The 19184-nt window shown below is 35.2% G+C and overlaps 1 long non-coding RNA gene across 1 annotated transcript; it reads right to left on the reverse strand.

Moving 5' to 3' along the window:
• On the reverse strand, positions 3699-8643 carry LOC108660920. The gene is made up of 4 exons (XR_001926634.1): positions 8607-8643; positions 5058-5134; positions 4344-4459; positions 3699-3930 (listed from the first exon to the last, which is right to left on the reverse strand). It is a non-coding gene; the product is annotated as an uncharacterized LOC108660920 (long non-coding RNA).

Below are 19184 nucleotides of genomic sequence, written 5' to 3' on the forward strand. Positions count from 1 at the left end.
AATTCGAGGATCGAATTTCTTTTAATGGGGGAGAATGTGAAACCTTCACCTCTATAGACCCATAAATAGAAGTAGACTCGATAACATGTATTAGGGGTAATTTCATCATTTCTCATGGTAAGCTCCTGGAAGTAGCTTTTTAATATTATTAAGGTCAAAGTAGACTTAAGGAATAGATGAATGATGGTAAAATGAATGAAGATAGAAATACTAATAATTTCCATAGTATGGGTAAAATGGTCATTTTTCAGCTCAAGTTTAAATTTTTACATTTTCGTGAACTCGAATATTTCTAGACTATTATGGACTTTGTCTCAGTTTCAAAGACGTAAAAAGATTGTATAAAGGTAAGAGGAAGACAAAGTGACCTTGTTAAGGGCATTTTGGTAATTTATGTGAGAAATTGGATAAACTTTAGGCATAAATATCTAACTCTCCAGCAGCTTCTTCTCATTTTTCTAGCAACTTTTCTTCTTCCTTCCATCCTTCTCTCCATTTCATGTTTCTTTGCACCTTCCATGGAAACCTCTCTTGAAACCTCTATAACTTTCCCAAATTCACTCCATTTCTCATGTTTTTCTACACCTTTTCATAGGGTTTTCATGCTCTTCCACTTCTACACCTCAAGAACCCTCAAAAGCTTCTCCTTAATACTTTCTCTCACTAGTTGGACGTTCTAGAGAGAGAAAAAGAGATTTTTCACAATAGTTTGAAAGCTTTTGAAAAGGAATTCAACTACAAAGAAACCCTAAGGTGAGTACTGAGTTAGGGTTTATTTCTAATTTGTTGATGAAGGTCAATAATTTGATTTGTGGGCTATTTTATTGTGGAGAGTTGTTTATTTATTCCTACTGTGACTAGAGTAATACGAATAAATGGCTAGTCAAATAGCAATTGGAAACTAGTTAGGAAAAACTCGTAAAGTTTGAATTAGAAAATAGTTTTTGGGGTAACATTTATGTAAATTGAGTTGGTTGTGATATTATTGTGTGTGATAGGTTCCAACAAGGCCCCACACCTTCACTCGGAGCATTAGTCGAAGTTGGAGTCGATCCAAAAGTATTAACAAAAACAAGTGACTGCACTTGCATTAAAATGTTTTGGGTAAATGTATATATGTTTGAATGAATCACTTGAAATATTTTAATTGATTTTTTTTCAAAATGCATACAAGAACAAGCCCTTGATGAAACTTTTTTTTTTTGTGTTGTGCTGTCAAATGTGATTGTGATGAATCCATGTACTCCTTTATTATGTTGATATAAACATATATGTGTTGTGCATTGAGAGGTGATATTGTGTAATAAATATAGTTGTGCATGGGCGCGATGTGAGGGAGCACATGCCGGTAATGATGGGTGTGGGAGTATGGATGATGATATTGCCTATGTGCGATGTGGGGGATGCACACAATGGTATTAGCTGTGCACCATGTGGGGGATGCACACGATGACTCCGGTTACGTGTGGTGTGGGAGTGCACACAAGCTGGGTGAGGCAATGGTGGTGTATATGCTTATATATATTTACTATATAGATAGGTTTGGAATTAACATGTGATTGCATTGACTGTTGAAACTTGATTATTGTCAAATGTGTTTAAGCTAATTTTCATTGCAATAGGATTTGACTTGTAAAGCAGTGAAAATTTACCCTAACTTCATCCAGCCAGATTCTCGTTGCAGCGAAAATGAATCTTGCTGCAGCTAGAAAGTCTCAGGTTGGGGCAGGGTGTGCACTGGCTCTGTTTCTGCTACAGCGAGAAACTCTTGGGTCATTCAAAATTTTGGTCCGAATTTCATTGCAGCGAGAAACCCTCTGTTTTGGTTGTCTTGCGTCGACATTTGCTGAAATTTTCATTCTTTTCAACTTCATAGTTTATCATGGATTTTAAATGCTAAGGAATTAAATAATCAAGGGATGAATTAAGAGTCTTTACAAGAAAGTAAACTAAATTGCATTGTTTATAACTAAAGTGCATCATGCTTTCAAAATCTCTTCATATCGTTGCTTATTCCCTTCTTATGTTCACCCACTGAGTTTATACTCATTATTTTCAACTTCATGTTTTCAGATCAGGAGGTAGTTAGAACCTAGGTTGAGGTGTCCACGTAGATTCGTCTCCTTTGTAGGTATCTCAGCATTCAATAGCTGTACCTTTGCCAAGGCCACTCCACTGAAAGTTGAGTGTCTTTTTGTTGTGTATAGATAAACGTGATGTAAATTACTAAGATATTTGTCTTAGACAATATATGTATATTTTGATTGGTAATGTCATTATGAGTTGGCAATGGTTAACATTATTTTGGGTTAATATAAATGCAAGTATTTGATTACTGTAGCACATTATTAAAGTACTTGTAGGTTGGAATTATGAAATGTGACTTTGGGAACATTTGATAGAATGATGAACATGTTATATAAATAGGCTTGCTTGGGCTTAGTGGGCTATGCCCATTAGGTCCATGTGCCAGTCATGGCCCAAAAATTGCATTGTGACATCTTCACTAGCAAGAGAATTGATTAATGCAAGTTCAATAGCTACACTGATTTTGAAAGTATTTTAAGATAGACCTAATTCCTTCTGTCTTAGTAAATTTTGTTCTCTAATTCATCATTTTTATCTAGACTTATTGTCATATTACTTGTTGATTTCATTCCAAGCATGAAATTGGGTTTCAGTATAAGCAAAAAATATCACAACACTCTTTATTGTAAAGGCGATACTACCATGAAGCAATAGTTGGTCTATGAGGATTTGAGCCTTCTTGAAGAATTATAGCAGGAGGACATGTTATGATGAGCCCTGCAGCCAATTAGGATTGGTTAAGGCTTGATTCCAATTATGCAACAATATCATTCATGTTGAATGATTAGAGGTTTTCCTTCATCAATAAGCCATCAATTATAATGAGTTATAAGTCTAATTTGATGAATTCCATGAGATTAATATGCCTTGCAAAGAAACTATAATGGGATGCAATTATGCGATCCCTATGCATCAAAGCATAATCTCAAAATGTTCCTGGTCAATGTATCATTAAAATTGGACATCAATGATGCTTAGAGACTGGTATATTCTATGTTTCTGACTTTAGAAGTAAGCAATCAATCTCATAGATTAAAGTATAGAGCTACTTGGAACTAGAATATAGGTGTTTGCCTACGAGAGCAAGTTCACTGAACATGACCCGCCATGAGAAGTGCATTTGGTAATACACTCTAGTGTCTATGCAACACTTTTCATGTGTCAGTTGTGTAAATACTCCTTAGACTTGAGACACTAGGTTGTCTTGTGTGTGGAGTTCTATGCTTTGATTTCATCCTTAGAGGTGCCTAACCAAGGATGCCAAAACAAGATGCTTTTAAGTATAATATGAAGCATGTGAAGGCGAATGAGTGGTCAAGATAGGAATCATTACCTCAAGTATTTTAGAAGATATATCCTATCAGTTCTTGTTTAACATTAGCTTATTGAAGTCCTTGGCCAAGGTGACTGTCACAGCCCAAAACCCGAGCCATGACCGGTGCATGGGCCTAATGGGCACATCCCGCTAAGCCCAAGCAAGCCTCTTTATGAAATCTTGTTCATCATTTCCTTACGTCACCATTCCTAAACCACAAATCTTGATTCTCAACTATGCGTATTTTAGTAACATACATGACAACTAAATATTTATATTTGTATTAACCCAAAATATTGTCATTCATTCATTGCCATCTCATAATGGCGTCATCAATCCAAATATACATCTATTGTTTGTAACCTAAATCTTATCGATTTACATCGAGTATATATATATACATACAAAAGACTTCTGACGACCAGCGGAGTGACCTTGGGTGAGCGTACAGCTACTGAATGCCAAAATACCTACAAAAGGGTGAATGCACGTGAACGCCTCAACTTAGGTCCCAACAGTCTCTGAGTCTGAAAACATGAAATTTAAAAGAAAGAGTATAAACTTAGTGAGTGAACATAAGAAGGGAACAAGCATTAATACGGGAAGTTTTAGAAAACATGATGCACTATGTTTAAAACAATGCAATTTAGCTCAATTTCTTGTTAAAACCCCTTAATTCAACTCTTGATCATTTAATGCCTTAGTATTGAAAAAATCCATGATCAATAAAGAAGTTAAAGAGTGAAAGTATAGCAGAGTTCAAGCAAGGCAAGCATAGCAGAACGAATCTCGCTGCAGCAAAAAGGCATACGCTGTAGCGAGAATGAATTTTTGCTGCAGCAAATTTTAGGGCAAAATTTTGAACCAACAACCTGAGAGTTTCTCACAGCAACAAGAATGCATTTTCACTGCAACAAAAATCCGGGTAACATTTTTTTACCTAACCACCCGAGAGTTTCTCGCTCCAGCGAGAAAGCATTTTTGCTGCAGTGAAAACCTGAGCCGTGAAATTCCCCAGCACCCGAGAGTTTCTCGCTTCAACGAGAATGAATTTCGCTACAACGAGAAATAGGGAAATTAAGTTAGAAGAATTTTTGTCATAATAAAAATCCAGTTTTGCTACAATGCAATTCAATTTGGAAGCATTTAACAATTTCAATATTCAATATTCAATGCAAATATATATTAATTCCAAACCTTTCTATATAGCAAATATATATACATATATAAACACATATACCACCACCGCCTCACCCAGCTCATGTGCACTCCCACACCGCACACAGCCAAAGTCATCATGTGCACCCCCACATCGCACATAGCTAATGCCACTATGTGCTCCCCCACATCACGCACAGGCAATATCATCATTCACACTCCCGCACCGCGTCATCACCAGCATGTGCACTCCCACACTACACATTCGCAGTTATAATTATCACACAATATTAACTATCCATACACAACATATATATATATATCCACATAATATAGGAGCACAAGGATTCATCATATTACACATTCACAACATACAACGTTTCATCAAGGGCTTGTTCTCATGCAATTTTAAAGAAAAACCAATAAAATACTTCAAGTGATTCAATCAAGCACATAATTATTTATTCCAAAACATTTTTAATCCAAGTTCACTCACATGTCTTTCTTAATGCTTGTGGATCTACTCCAACTTCTGCTAATGCTCCATATGGAGGTGTGAGGCCTCGTTGGAACCTATCACACACAATAGCATCACAATCAACTCAATTCACATAACTATAAATGCTAAAGGCTATCTCTTAAATCATGTTCTACTAGCTATTCCTAACTAGCTTCCAATTACCATTAAGTGGCTATTTATTTTCACTATTCTAGTCACACTAAAGATGAATAAACAACCTCAACTACGAAACACTCACAAATCTAGCCACTATCCATTCTCAACAACTCAAAAATCAACTCAATTTCATTACTCACCTTCGTAGATTTGTAATTCAATTCCTTCTCAAAATTTCTCAACTATTATAGAAAGTCTCTCCTTCTCTCTCTAAAACACCTAGCTAGTGAGAGAAGGTATTAAGGTAAGACTTTTGAGGGTTTTAAGGTGAAAGAGTAAAAGAGCACAAATTACTTTGTGAAAAGGTGCACAAAAGCATGAAAATTAGGGTTTAACTTTAAAAAGTTATGGAGGTTTTTAAGGAGGCTTCCATGGAAGATATAGAATGTGAAATGGAGAGAAGAGATGGGAAGAAGAAAAAGAAGCTGCTGGAAATTTTTTATATTTATCCTATAGTTGACTAAAGTTCCTTTTATTTACAAAAATGCCATTCAATAGTTGACTTTGCCTTCTTCTTTCACCTAGTTCAAACTTTTTACTCTTTTGACACTAAGAAAAAGTCCATAATAGATTAAAAGTACTCAGGTTCATAAAAACTTAAAATTTTAGACCTGACGCTCAAAATGACCATTTTGCCCATACCATGAAAATCATCATTATTTCAATTTTCTTCGTTTATTTCATTATTATATACATCATTCATTTATTCCTTATGCCTACTTAGGCGTTACTAATATTAGAAAACCCACTTCTAAGAGCTCACTAAGGGAAATGATGAAATTACCTGTAGTTTGTGTTATCGCGTCTACTTTTAGTTACGTGTCTGTGGAGGTCAAGGTTTCACAGTAACATGGAGATTATGAAAAAGGTTTCACAACTCTCTATAAAGCTAATGCTATAACTATAGGAATGAATTGTGAAACCTTAACCTTCATAGACACGTAATTAGAAGTAGACACGATAACACGGATCAAGGGTAATTTCGTCATTTCTCATGGTGAGCTCCTGAAAGTAGCTTTCTAATGTTATTAAGTCCAAAGTAGGCCTAAGGAATAGATGAATGATCGTAAAATGAATGAAGAAGATAGAAATACTGATAATTTTCATAGTAGGGGCAAAATGTCATTTTTCATCTCGAGTTTAAATTTTTACGTTTTTATGCACCCGATTATTCCTAGACTATTATAAACTTTGTCTCAGTGTCAAAGAAGTAAAAAGATTGCATAAAGGTAAGGGGAAGACAAAGTAACCTTGTTAAGGGTATTTTGGTAATTTATTTGAAAAATTGGATAAAACTTTAGGCATAAATATCTAACTCTCCAGCAGCTTCTTCTCATTTTTCCAGTAGCTCTTCTTCTTCCTTCCATCCTTCTCTCCATTTCATGTTTCTTTGCACCTTCCATGGAAACCTCCCTTGAAACCTTTATAAGCTTCCCAAATTAGCTCCATTTCTCATGTTTTTCTACACCTTTTCATAGGGTTCTCATGCTCTTCTACTTCTACACCTCAAGAACCCTTAAAAGCCTTTCCTTAATATTTTCTCTCACTAGTTGGACATTTTAGAGAGAGAAAAAGAGATTTTTCACAATAGTATGAAAGCTTTTAAAAAGGAATTCAACTACAAAGAAACCCTAAGGTGAGTAATAAGTTTGGGTTTATTTCCAATCTATTGATAAAGGTCAATAATTTGATTTGGGGGCTATTTTATTATGGAGAGTTGTTTATTTATTTCTAATGTGACTAGAGTAATACAAATAAATGGCTAGTCAATAGGAAAAACTAGTAGAGCTTGACTTAGGAAATAGCTTTTAGCATTACATTTATGTAAATTGAGTTGGTTGTGATTGTCACAGCTCAATTTTCGGGCCATGACCGGCGTAAGGGCCCAATGGGCTCAGCGCACTAAGCCCAAGCAAGCCTATTTATATAATCTTATACATTAATCCACATTTTTTTAAAATCCAAAATTCGTAGTGTTCAAATATAGTTCCTTTGAAAACAATTCACAAAACCCAATCATACATTCATAATGGCATCAACAACCATTATATACATATATAGATTAACAAATGAATCTTAACATTTCACATCAAGTATTTATATACACATAATTAGACCTTGACCGTCAGCGGAGTGACTTTGGGCATGGTTGCTAACATCTAATGTCATGGTAAACCTATCGAGTAATGGATAGTGAGGAACACCTCGTCCTAGGATCCAATCACCTTTGACTTAGAAGAAAAAAAACCTAAATCATGAAGTTTAAAAACATGAGTATAAACTCAGTGAGTGAACATAAGAAGGGAACAAGCAACATTAAGGAAAGTTTAGAAATCATGATGCACTTGAGTTCAAAAACAATGCAACTTAGTTCAAGTTCTTATTAAAAATCCCTCCATTTAACCCCTGGTTATTAAATCATTTAATGATGAAGGAACCATATTCAGCATGAAATTGGAAAGAGAGGAAATTTCCAGCAATCATCTAAGCAAGGCAGTATAAACAGAATGTTTCTCGTTGTAATAAAATCAATTCACAAGTAAATGGGAAATTTTCAACATTCATCATGCCATATAATCACATATTATAATCATGATCTTTCTATTGCATATACATATACTTAAGCATATATCAATTAGTATACCACCACATCTCATCCAGCTCATGTGCATCCCCCCATATTGTGCACATGGCCAGACACCCCATCTCACCTAGCTCATGTGCATCCCTTCACAACATGCACATAGCCGAAGTCATTGTATTTCACCCAACTCATGTGCATCCCCCCACATCATGCACAGATAATGCCATCCTATATATCCCCCCACATCGTGCACACGGGTAGTATCACCATCCATCTCCCTCACCACCGTCATCACCGACAAGTGCACACTCACCCCGCACATGCACAGTTGCAATTGTCACACAATGGTACCATTTATGACATAGTATATATATATATCAACATTATACAGAAACATATGAATTTATCACACTATCCATTTCATAACATAAAAACATTTCATAAAGGCTTGTTCCCGTGCAAGTTTTTTGAAGAAAAACCAATAAAACATTTTAAGGGATTCAATGAAACATAAATATGTATATCCCAAAACATTTTAATGCAAGTTCACTCACCTAACAAAACTAACACCGACAAAGTTGTAATCTAGGTAGTCCCAAAATACCATTAAAACCTATATTTATCAAGAAACCATAACAACCTCAATTAAGTCATAAATTTAAATCTAATAATTCTAATAAATTTACATTAGGTAACCTACCCTCTAACCTAACATTTAACCTAAATTTCTAGTCTATTTCTCAAACCCATCATATCAACTATTTCCAAATGTAAAGATTCTTTACCTTGTTGAGCTCGGAGGCATGAAAATCAACGAAAAACCTAATCTTTCCAAGAAAAATAATTTGAAGAAATTAGGAAATAAATCTGAAAATATAACCATAAGTTCGAAGATTCCAAAAGTTGGAAATATATACCTTTCAACCTCGAAAATGAAGATTTGAAGCCAAAAATCCAAGTGTTGTTGAAAGTGAATTAGAAATAGAAAATAGAGGAAAGAAAGAGAGATTTTTCTTTCTCTCTCCTTGAGTTTGGAAGTTCTGGAAATTGGGGTTAGAAGTTGTAACTTTGGTGGACATGGAGTTGGGAGAAGTAAGAAGCAAGAAGAGAAAGGAAATGAAAAGAAAACAATGAAAAAAAATTAACTTTCCATGGGAGAATGAGAGAATGGCGTTGGAAGCTTCAAGAATGAAGAAGAAATATCTTGCTGGAGGAGATAAGGATGGTTTTAGACTAATAAGAATGACAGTTAAAGCTTCCTTTGGAAGCTTTGACCAAACTTTGTACAAAATTATCGTTTTGCCCTCAAATTTCTTCCCTTTTTAATTTAGTCCTCCCAACACTCATTTAACTCCAATTTCCTTCTATTATCTTCTTCTACACATGTACAAACAAAGTATAAAGTTTGTACTCCAACGTGGTGTCTCGATAATATTTAAAATATTTATTTACCAGTGCTATTTTATTTAATAAAGACACACGAGCCCCATTAACATCATTTTTCTCCAAAATTTTCTCATTTCTCTTCTCCCTCATTTAGACTGACCATATACTCCTCCTTCATGGAAAATTTCGACACTAAATAAAATATTTATATTTTAATATTATTTTATTCCAAAAATTTCCTCATCTCTTTAGTACTCAAAATACCTTATTATGCCTCAATTCACTTTTGAATCACTTTTTATCTTTCAAATTCTTCTCTGATAAAAATATTATTATTTTATTATTATTTTCTCGCATGCAAAATATTTTATCCCAAACTATTCCTTTCATCTTTCATCACTTCTAAACATTATAATTAACCTCAATTGGCATCCGATAAGCTTTATTAGTCACCATATCAAAGTACGGGGCATTACAATCTCCCCCACTCAAATAAAATTCGTCCTCGAATTTTCCTTAACGTCGGGTTGTTAATCTCCCTCAATGATCTTATTCTATTTCCTTCTTTATAGGGAATTTTGATTTACGGACTTCATTACCTTCAATTTGACTAGAACACTTTACAAGATCAGGGTATGTATCTTATATCTATTATCATCTTTGAGTCAAAACCACGGTACCCTTCTCAATTATTCTTTCCTATCACTAAGATCCTCAGTATGCCTTTAATTCCGTCACTATCCTCAAACATATCTTTATTTTGATTCTTGTCAAACCTCCAGTCATTCATTTACCTCGTGTACCTCCAGTTCGACTAGAATGCTTCACTTATGTCTGTTATCATCTTTTAGAATCAAATTGATGGTAGCCTTCCCGATCATTATCTCTTATTTTAAGAAATTGAGTATGTCGTTATCCCCATCATTAAATTTGAACCATAACTCCATCTTAATCATACTGATTTCAATCACATTTTATACTTACTTATGTATACCAATCACCATCTTATTACTTCATTCCTTGTCAAACTTCTCGACATTCATTCATTCATCCTATCCTCATACACTATTATGTAGCTTACAGCATCATTAACATGCCATATTCACTCCTGTATGTATTCTCAATGTTAGGAGAGGTTAATGGCTTCAATTATTCCCACAAACTCATGTTTACCTTTAATTTCTATAGCTTCAATCTTCTTAATCGTATTAGTCCATCTTGTATGGCTTAACCACGTTATAGATTACATTTCCTTCGTATCATTTCTTTGACTTATTCTCCAAAATTTCTTATATCAACATAGCTCAACTTCTGATGGAATATTTTATCATTGTACTATCTATACAACTCATCAATTTTTGAGTTCAAATCTCAAATAACTTAGAACAATTCTTCACCTCAATTGGTCAAGTCATCAATTTCACATATACGTATGTACATGCATTTCCAAATGTCAACATTCCTCATTACGCATAGGGATCCATGTGTTCATGTACCTTGGACTACATCTCCCTTTATTCATCCCCATCCCTATCCAAGATTCAATATAATAATCCTCATAATGCATGTCAACATTCTTGTTATGCCTATGCATAACTTCATATCATTTATATCATTTTCCATTTATATGCTTGAGTTTCACGTACTATATATATCCTTGCATCTTAATGTCATTAATCACATCTCACTTGCTAAATCTCATTTGCATTAAATTGCAATCTAGTATTTGTATATGCTTTATAATCTCGTTGATCTTTCAAAGGTTTATCTTTATTGGATAATTGCATCTTATGCAATACCACAATCCCAAAAAGTTATCCTTATTTCTCAATTATTCTTCATACCTCTAACCTATGTATATTATATCCTTGTTGCATTTTGACTTTAATGAGTCACCTAAAACTTAGACTCATTCAAATCGTGCATGCCTCAAGCATTTCCGAATTCCAATTTCGATACTACATTAGGAAGTTTTCATTATCGAACTTCATTATCCAGATTATCTTCAATCATCCTTTGTTTTATTCTTCCATACTAATGTGACATCATTCTCTCTGGACCAATCTGCAGTTTGTACTTGAAACTTCAAGACTGGAAACAAAGTTCTCCTTAAGTACTTTTCAATGTCAATACGAATATCACTTTCAGCTTACGGCTTCCTCTTTAAAACCACATAACTTAATGCTTGCTTTCACAAGATCCCTAGCAGAACTCCTCTTGAGTATTTCCTTGGGAATACCTTTCGTAAACTTATGTCTCACCGCATGTGATCACTTAACCCGTGACTTAGCCGTTAGGCTCCGTAGCAAGTTTTTAAAAATCCCACATTTTACACTCGCCGTGTAGGATTGGTAATTCCTTCTCAACGATGTTTGTGCATTTCTGAAACACTTAATCTCTTATTTACTCCTTAACATCCTAAGCATATCGTCCTATAGACATGCACTCATTCTTAAAGATATATAAATACATACTCATCCAATCAATCCCCAATTCATCTTCAAAGATTTCTAGTGTGCCACACAATTGGCCTTGTGTTATTACTAACCCTTTTCATTTAGCAGAGTCAAGACAAGAATTACAAATTCTCATAACGATATTCTGGATAAACCCATTTGCTATACCACCTTTGTAATCCTTCATTCACGCTTTCATCACTTGGTATTGACATTCCTTACCCATATCTCATATATTCATCTAACTCTTCACTCACTTTTTCCTTAGCCTTTAACAAGGCTTAATCTCTCGTCTCCTTTATTTCTTAAGATTTGACTTTGGTCAACATATAATTCATCCTAATACTTCACATGGTATCTTATCTCAATGTAGCCATTTCAAGAATCTTTCAACTTCTCTTTTAATTTTATGATCATATACAAGGCAATAAAGAAACTTTTCAATTCATTCATGTAAACATTCTCCGGAACATTTAAAACTCCCAAATAACTAAGCTCAATGACCAATGACCATAATTCAGCTTGTAAACTCATTATCGTGCCACTCCCATCTTGCTCATGCATCCTAGACATGGGGTGTCCCTAATGTTACGGCGCTACACAGTCAGTACTGCAGCGTCGTGGCTGCTGAAAATTTCTTCCATGAATAAGTTCTTCCATCTTTAAAGTTACTACAGGGATCATGCTCAACCATTTGGCTTTCTTCCAGGCCTATCCCACAATTTTCATGACCATGCGTATCTTCTCTTTTGCTTATCATATGCACTAAGCCGAGTCAATATTTTTCAAACTCATTTTATCCTTTAACACTTATCTTCAACCAATAAGTCTCACCTTAGGACAATCTTGCCATATTGTGCATCAAATTCTCAATATATAATACCACACAAAATTATTCACCATTTATGACATTCCACAATTCCTTAACATTCACAATTCATTGTGTTTCTTATCTTGTAACTCAAATAGTTTTGTTGACTTTCAGTACAAATGGCCATAAAAATAGTTCATCTTTCTCCACGCTCTACATTCACAATCTTTATTAAATCAAGGATTCACTTCCTCCTATGTTCCATAATTTGCCTCCCTTAGCCTATATTTGTGCCCAATTATTACCTCATAATGTCATGACATCATTTTGTAATCCCCTCCATACTTAAATTACAATCCTTGACTTAATCACATCATCCATTCTAAGTGTCACCTATAGCATCATTGATTTCTCCCATATCCTTCTGAATTGTAACTACAATTGGGATTTCAATTTCCACCTTCCATGATTAACTGGCAATTATTTGTCAGGTTTCGTAGTTGTTTGTACCATTAATAACTTTCTACGTCGATCTCAAATAATTATCTAAGGCGACCAACCACACCACTAAGGTGAATATCCTCCCTCAATCATTATATTGCTAATCTATCTCTATCATATCGAAGGATTCCCATACGCATCAAGTCATTAAAACAGCTATTTCATAATCCATTTCAGTCATAACAAATAAAAGCCAGCTCTTAACTCCTTTATACAGGTAACTACTACTATTTCTTTTACACCGCATTTGCCTAAACTTAAAGTGGTACGAACTTCAACGAAAATATTAAGTGTCTTTAGGGTCCTAGTCGCCTTGATCCTAGCACATCAACGGATCCTCTTCCGGGTCCCCTTCTACTTCCTGAGATTTTCTCATTTTATCCTCAATCCACGCTTGTTGTATTCTCATGCATTCTTCTCTACTCACAGGCGCAGCACCTATTCCAGCACCAGGAGGAAAGTGTCAAACAGTAGATACTTTCCTAGGACAAATATTTCCCTTTGCAATTGCCTCTCTCATCTTTTTCCTATGCCATTCTTCAAACCTTTGCGAAAGGAAATTCTTTACGGCTTCCTGAATGTCAAAGTTGTCCTCACTTTCAAGGCTTTCACTACTTTCAAGACTTTCCTTATTACGAAACCATTCTTCCAATTCTAGTGAAATCCAGTTAATAGGAATTTAAGATGGTCCACCTTTTGGATACCTAGATCAGGGCGCCATTGGCTCCTAGCAGTGGAATCTAGTGATCCCTCACTAGTACTAAGAGGGGCATCAGGACTACCGTCTCTTCTAGACATGGCGCGTGCAACAGGCACACCTTCCAACCTATACATAACCAAGCATTGATTACTTATCCATTTATACATCATAATAACAGGTGGGTTTCTAATGAAATAGAGGTCCAAGTGGCCTCCCGTCCTTGACTTGCGTTGCGCACCCACAATCCAAGGACACGACTCTACACAGACTCCAACAACTCTGCTGACCATATAAGAATCCCTAAAACTCATTTAAACCTAGGGCTTTGATAGCACCTTTGTCACAGCCCAATTTTCAGGCCATGATCGGCGTAATGGCCTAATGGGCTCAGCCCACTAAGCCCAAGCAAGCCTATTTATATAATCTTACACACTGATCCACATTTCTTTAAAATCCAAAATTCGTAGTGTTCAAATATAGTTCCTTTGAAAACAACTCACAAAACCTAATCATACATTCATAATGGCATCAACAACCATTATATACATATATAGATTAACAAATGAATCTTAACATTTCACATCAAGTATTTATATATACATAATTGGACCTTGACCGTCAGCGGACTGACTTTGGGCACAGTTGCTAATATCTAATGTCATTGTAAACCTACCGAGCAATGGATAGTGAGGAACACCTCATCCTAGGATCCAATCACCTTTGACTCAGAAGAAAAAAATCTAAATCATGAAGTTTAAAAACATGAGTATAAACTCAATGAGTGAACATAGGAAGAGAACAAGCAACGTCAAGGAAAGTTTAGAAATCATGATGCACTTGAGTTCGAAAACAATGCAACTTAGTTCAAGTTCTTATTAAAAATCCCTCCATTTAACCTCTGGTTATTAAATCATTTAATGATGAAGGAACTATATTCAGCATGAAATTGGAAAGAGAGGAAATTTCCAGCAATCATCTAAGCAAGGTAGTATAAACAGAATGTTTCTCGCTGTAATAAAATCAATTCACAAGTAAATGGGAAATTTTCAACATTCATCATGCCATATAATCACATATTATAATCATGATCTTTCTATTGCATATACATATACTTAAGCATATATCAATTAGTATACCACCACATCTCATCCAGCTCATGTGCATCCCCCCACATCGTGTACATAGCTAGACACCCCATCCCACCCAGCTCATGTGCATCCCCCCACATCGTGCACATAGCCGAACATTCTATCTCACCCAACTCTAGTGCATCCCCCCACATCGTCCACATAACCGGAGTCATCGTGTCTCACCCAACTCATGTACATCCCCCCACATCATGCACATAACCGGAGTCATCGTGTGCATCCCCCTACATCGTGCACAGATAATGTTATCCTGTACATTCCCCCACATTGTGGACATGGGCAGTATAACCATCTATCTCCCTCACCACCGTCATCACCGACAAGTGCACACTCACCCCGCACATGCACAGTTGCATTTGTCACACAATGGTACCATTTATGACATAGTATATCTATATATCAACATTATACATAAACATATGAATTCATCACACTATCCATTTCATAACATAAAAACATTTCATAAAGGCTTGTTCCCGTGCAAGTTTTTTGAAGAAAAACCAATAAAACATTTTAGGGGATTCAATCAAACATAAATGTGTATATCCCAAAATATTTTAATGCAAGTTCACTCGCCGGACAAAACTAACACCGACAAAGTTCTAATCTAGGTAGTCCCGAAATACCATTAAAACCTATATTTATCAATAAACCATAACAACCTCAATTAAGTCATAAATTTAAATCTAATAATTCTAATAATTTACACTAGGTAATCTACCCTCTAACCTAACATTTAACCTAAATTTCTAGTCTAGACACGAGAGCCCCATTAACGTCATTTTCCTCTAAAAGTTTCTCATTCCTCTTCTCCCCCACTTAGATTGACCATATACTCCTCCTTCATGAAAAATTTTGACACTGAATAAAATATTAATATTTTTATATGATTTTATTAATAAAATATTATTTTATTCCAAAAATTTTCTCTTGTCTCCTTGGTACCCAAAATACCTTATTATGCCTCAATTCACTTTCGAATCACTTTTTATCTCTCAAATTCTTCTCCGATAAGAATATTATTATTTTATTATTATTTTCTCGCGTGCAAAATATTTTATCCCAAACTATTCCTTTCATCTTTCACCACTTCTAAACATTATAATTAACCTCAATTGGAATCTGATAAGCTTTATTAGTCACCATATCAAAGTATGGGGCATTACAGTGATATTATTATGTGTGATAGGTTCCAACGAGGTCCCACACCTTCACTCGGAGCATTAGTCGAAGCTGGAGTCGATCCAAAAGTATTAACAAAAACAAGTGAGTGAACTTGCATTAAAATGTTTTGGGTAAATGTATATATGTTTGAATGAATCACTTGAAATATTTTAATTGATTTTTCTTTAAAATGCACACAGGAACAAGCCCTTGATGAAACGTTTTTTATTTTTTGTGTTGTGTTGTGAAATGTGAGTGTGATGAATCCATGTACTTCTTTATTATGTTGATATAAACATATATGTGTTGTGCATTGAGACGTGATATTGTGTAATAAATATAGCCGACATGTGGGCGATATGGGGGAGCACATGCCAGTGATGATGGGTATGGGAGTGTGGATGATGATAGTGCCTGTGTACGATGTGGGGGATGCACATGATGGTATTAGTTGTGCACGATGTGGGGGATGCACATGATGACTTCGGCTATGTGCAGTGTGGGAGTGCACATGAGCTGGGTGAGGCGGTGGTGGTGTATATGCTTATATATATATATTTACTACATTGATAGATTTGGAATTAATATGTGATTGCATTGACTGTTGAAACTTGATTATTGTCAAATGTGTTTAAGCTGATTTTCATTGCAACAGAATTGGAATTATATAGCAGTGAAAATTTCCTCTAACTTCATCCAGCCAAATTCTCACTACAGCGAAAATGAATCTCGCTGCAGCTAGAAATTCTCAGGTTGGGGGAGGGTGTGCACTGGCTCTATTTTCACTGCAGTGAAAATGCTGTTGGTCTTAATAATATGTGCTAAAGGGGGGTGAATAGCACAATTTGGCTCTTGACAAGATTGGAAACTAATTTTCAGAACTTAAGAAAACAAAAATAGAGTATAAAATGCAAAGTAATTTAGAGTGGTTCGGTCTAAGACCTACATCCACTACCTTCATTATCCAAGTAAGGATTTTCCCACAAATCCACTATGGACCGGTGAAATTCATAGGCTGTTATCAAGCTCAGCTACAACCTTTTACACTAGTTTTTCACGGGCTCAACTAAAACCCAATGTGGTTTTCCAAGGCTCAACTACAACCTACAACAATCAAGCCATACCAAGCTTGAACAACCCCTTAGAGTGACTCCCTCACTCTAAGAATACAAGAGAAGTAATAAAGAAGTACCTATGATCACTTATTTGATCTAGATGGTACAAGATAAAGTGTTGAACTCTATTACAAAGATTGACGTTTAAATGCAGTAAGGTGCAGTGAAGTTTTTCTGGTTTTTTCTACTTTCTATAACTCAAATCTCATTCAAGGCTTCAAAAAACTTTTTTCTTATTTTTAGAAAACCCTTTTATACTTGGAGATGCAACTTTGATGGTAATTTGGTAGTTTATATTCGTTGGAAATAGTTGAGGATCAGTTTTAGCCGTTAATTTGTCTTGTAGTGCTCTAGTTCAAATTGCAGACAAAGAGCTCTTAGTTGGCTAACTTGGTTGACTAAGTTGGTTCTGTTTCTAGTTTATAGATTCTGACAGAAAGCACTTAGTTGACTAACTTGGTTGACTAAATTGGTTATATTTCTCAAACTCTTCAACCCGTCATTTCTCCAATTTGAAATTTGGTCAACCAATGTTCTTCCTTGTTTCACCAATAAGCTTCCTCCTCGTTATTTAGTTACATCTTGTTGATTTTATCTCTCTTTTTCGTTCAAAAATACTCTTTGAAGAGTTAATAAATTAATTTCGTATATTACTTTGATGGACACTCAAGTAAAGGTATTAGACATACATAAATGGGAATGTTTTATTATGATCAAAAACTAATGGAGCTAACAATCTCCCCCTTTTTTATGATGACAAAACATTCCTTGATTAATAGCATAGTGTCATTTTAATTCTTTTTAGTTTTTTGCAAAAATTGAGGATTGCTCCCCCTAAGTATAAGCTCCCCCTTAGTGTGTGCATATTTTGCTTATTTTATTTCAGCCAATTTTATTCTCGTCATATAGAAAATGATAGTGTACATTTAGAGTATACATATGTTTAGCAACATAGAGTGATTTGCAGCCAATAAGTAGTAGCAGATCATCATTAAACTTTTAGCTTTAAGTGTTGACAGATTTTCATCACTGTTCCAGCAGTTGTTAATAGTTTATTGATTTCAGATTTTGTTCACTTCATTTATGTTTCAATTGATATACTATTCATACCATCTATATCTATTTTCAAATAGAAATTATCCATAATGCCATAACAAAAATCATTTATCAGCATGTAAATCAATATCAGCATAGCACCACCAGATTTTGTTCATGACAGTCAAAATACCAAAATATCAGTAGACTTTAATTTTTAGCAATTAAGCAACATAGTCATATCAGCATTCATTTTTCACATACAACCACATAAATAACATAATTAAAAATGAGTGTTTAAGTGCCACCATGGCACAAATAACAGTTAATTAACAAGTATTCTGAAATTGCCACTAGACTATTTTTGCTTCCTATCTCTTATTTTTCTAAGTTCATTCATCTTTGATCATGTCTTCTTTCTTTTCCTAGGTTTCTTCTTGGTTCCTCTACCCTAACATTTTTTTTAAAATTTATTCTTTGGTTCTTGGTTCCTGCACCCATTCTATTCTACTCCTCCTTTTTGTCAGCATCAATGGGATGGGCTTCTATTCATCTAATGTGTCAAAGGGTGAGATTCAGTGCTGTAGAAAGGGTTGAGAGGAAAAGGAGAAGGCTCTTAGAGAGGTGATGACTATCTTGGGGAAGGTTTTGGTGAGGACTTGTCTGAGACAAGGATTAGAGAGGAGGCTGAAACTATTTTGGATTTCTCTGCCAACCTAAAAGACTTTTTTCTCTTGAGAAAAGCTATCTTGGTTGCCATAGTCTTCTTGCCTTTAGTTGGTAGTTTTGCCTCAGTTGGTGGTGCTGCAGTGGCTTTGGCTTTCCCTGCTTTTGTCTTTACTCTGGCAGCTGATGCAGATTTCTTTCCTTTTCCTACACCGTCACCATCTTTTTGAGTTTCTGTCCTAGCAGTGTCCTTTTCAGCTTGTCCCTCCTTAACCATTTGGTGGAAGATATCCATGATGGAAACTTCCTCTAAGTTTGGAGGAGAAGCCTAGTGTTTCTCTGTCTCTGAATTATTTTTGCTTTGAGGTTCAGGGGAAGGTG

Source organism: Theobroma cacao, chromosome 2, assembly GCF_000208745.1.
Source record: "Theobroma cacao cultivar B97-61/B2 chromosome 2, Criollo_cocoa_genome_V2, whole genome shotgun sequence".
Taxonomy (NCBI): Eukaryota; Viridiplantae; Streptophyta; class Magnoliopsida; order Malvales; family Malvaceae; genus Theobroma; species Theobroma cacao.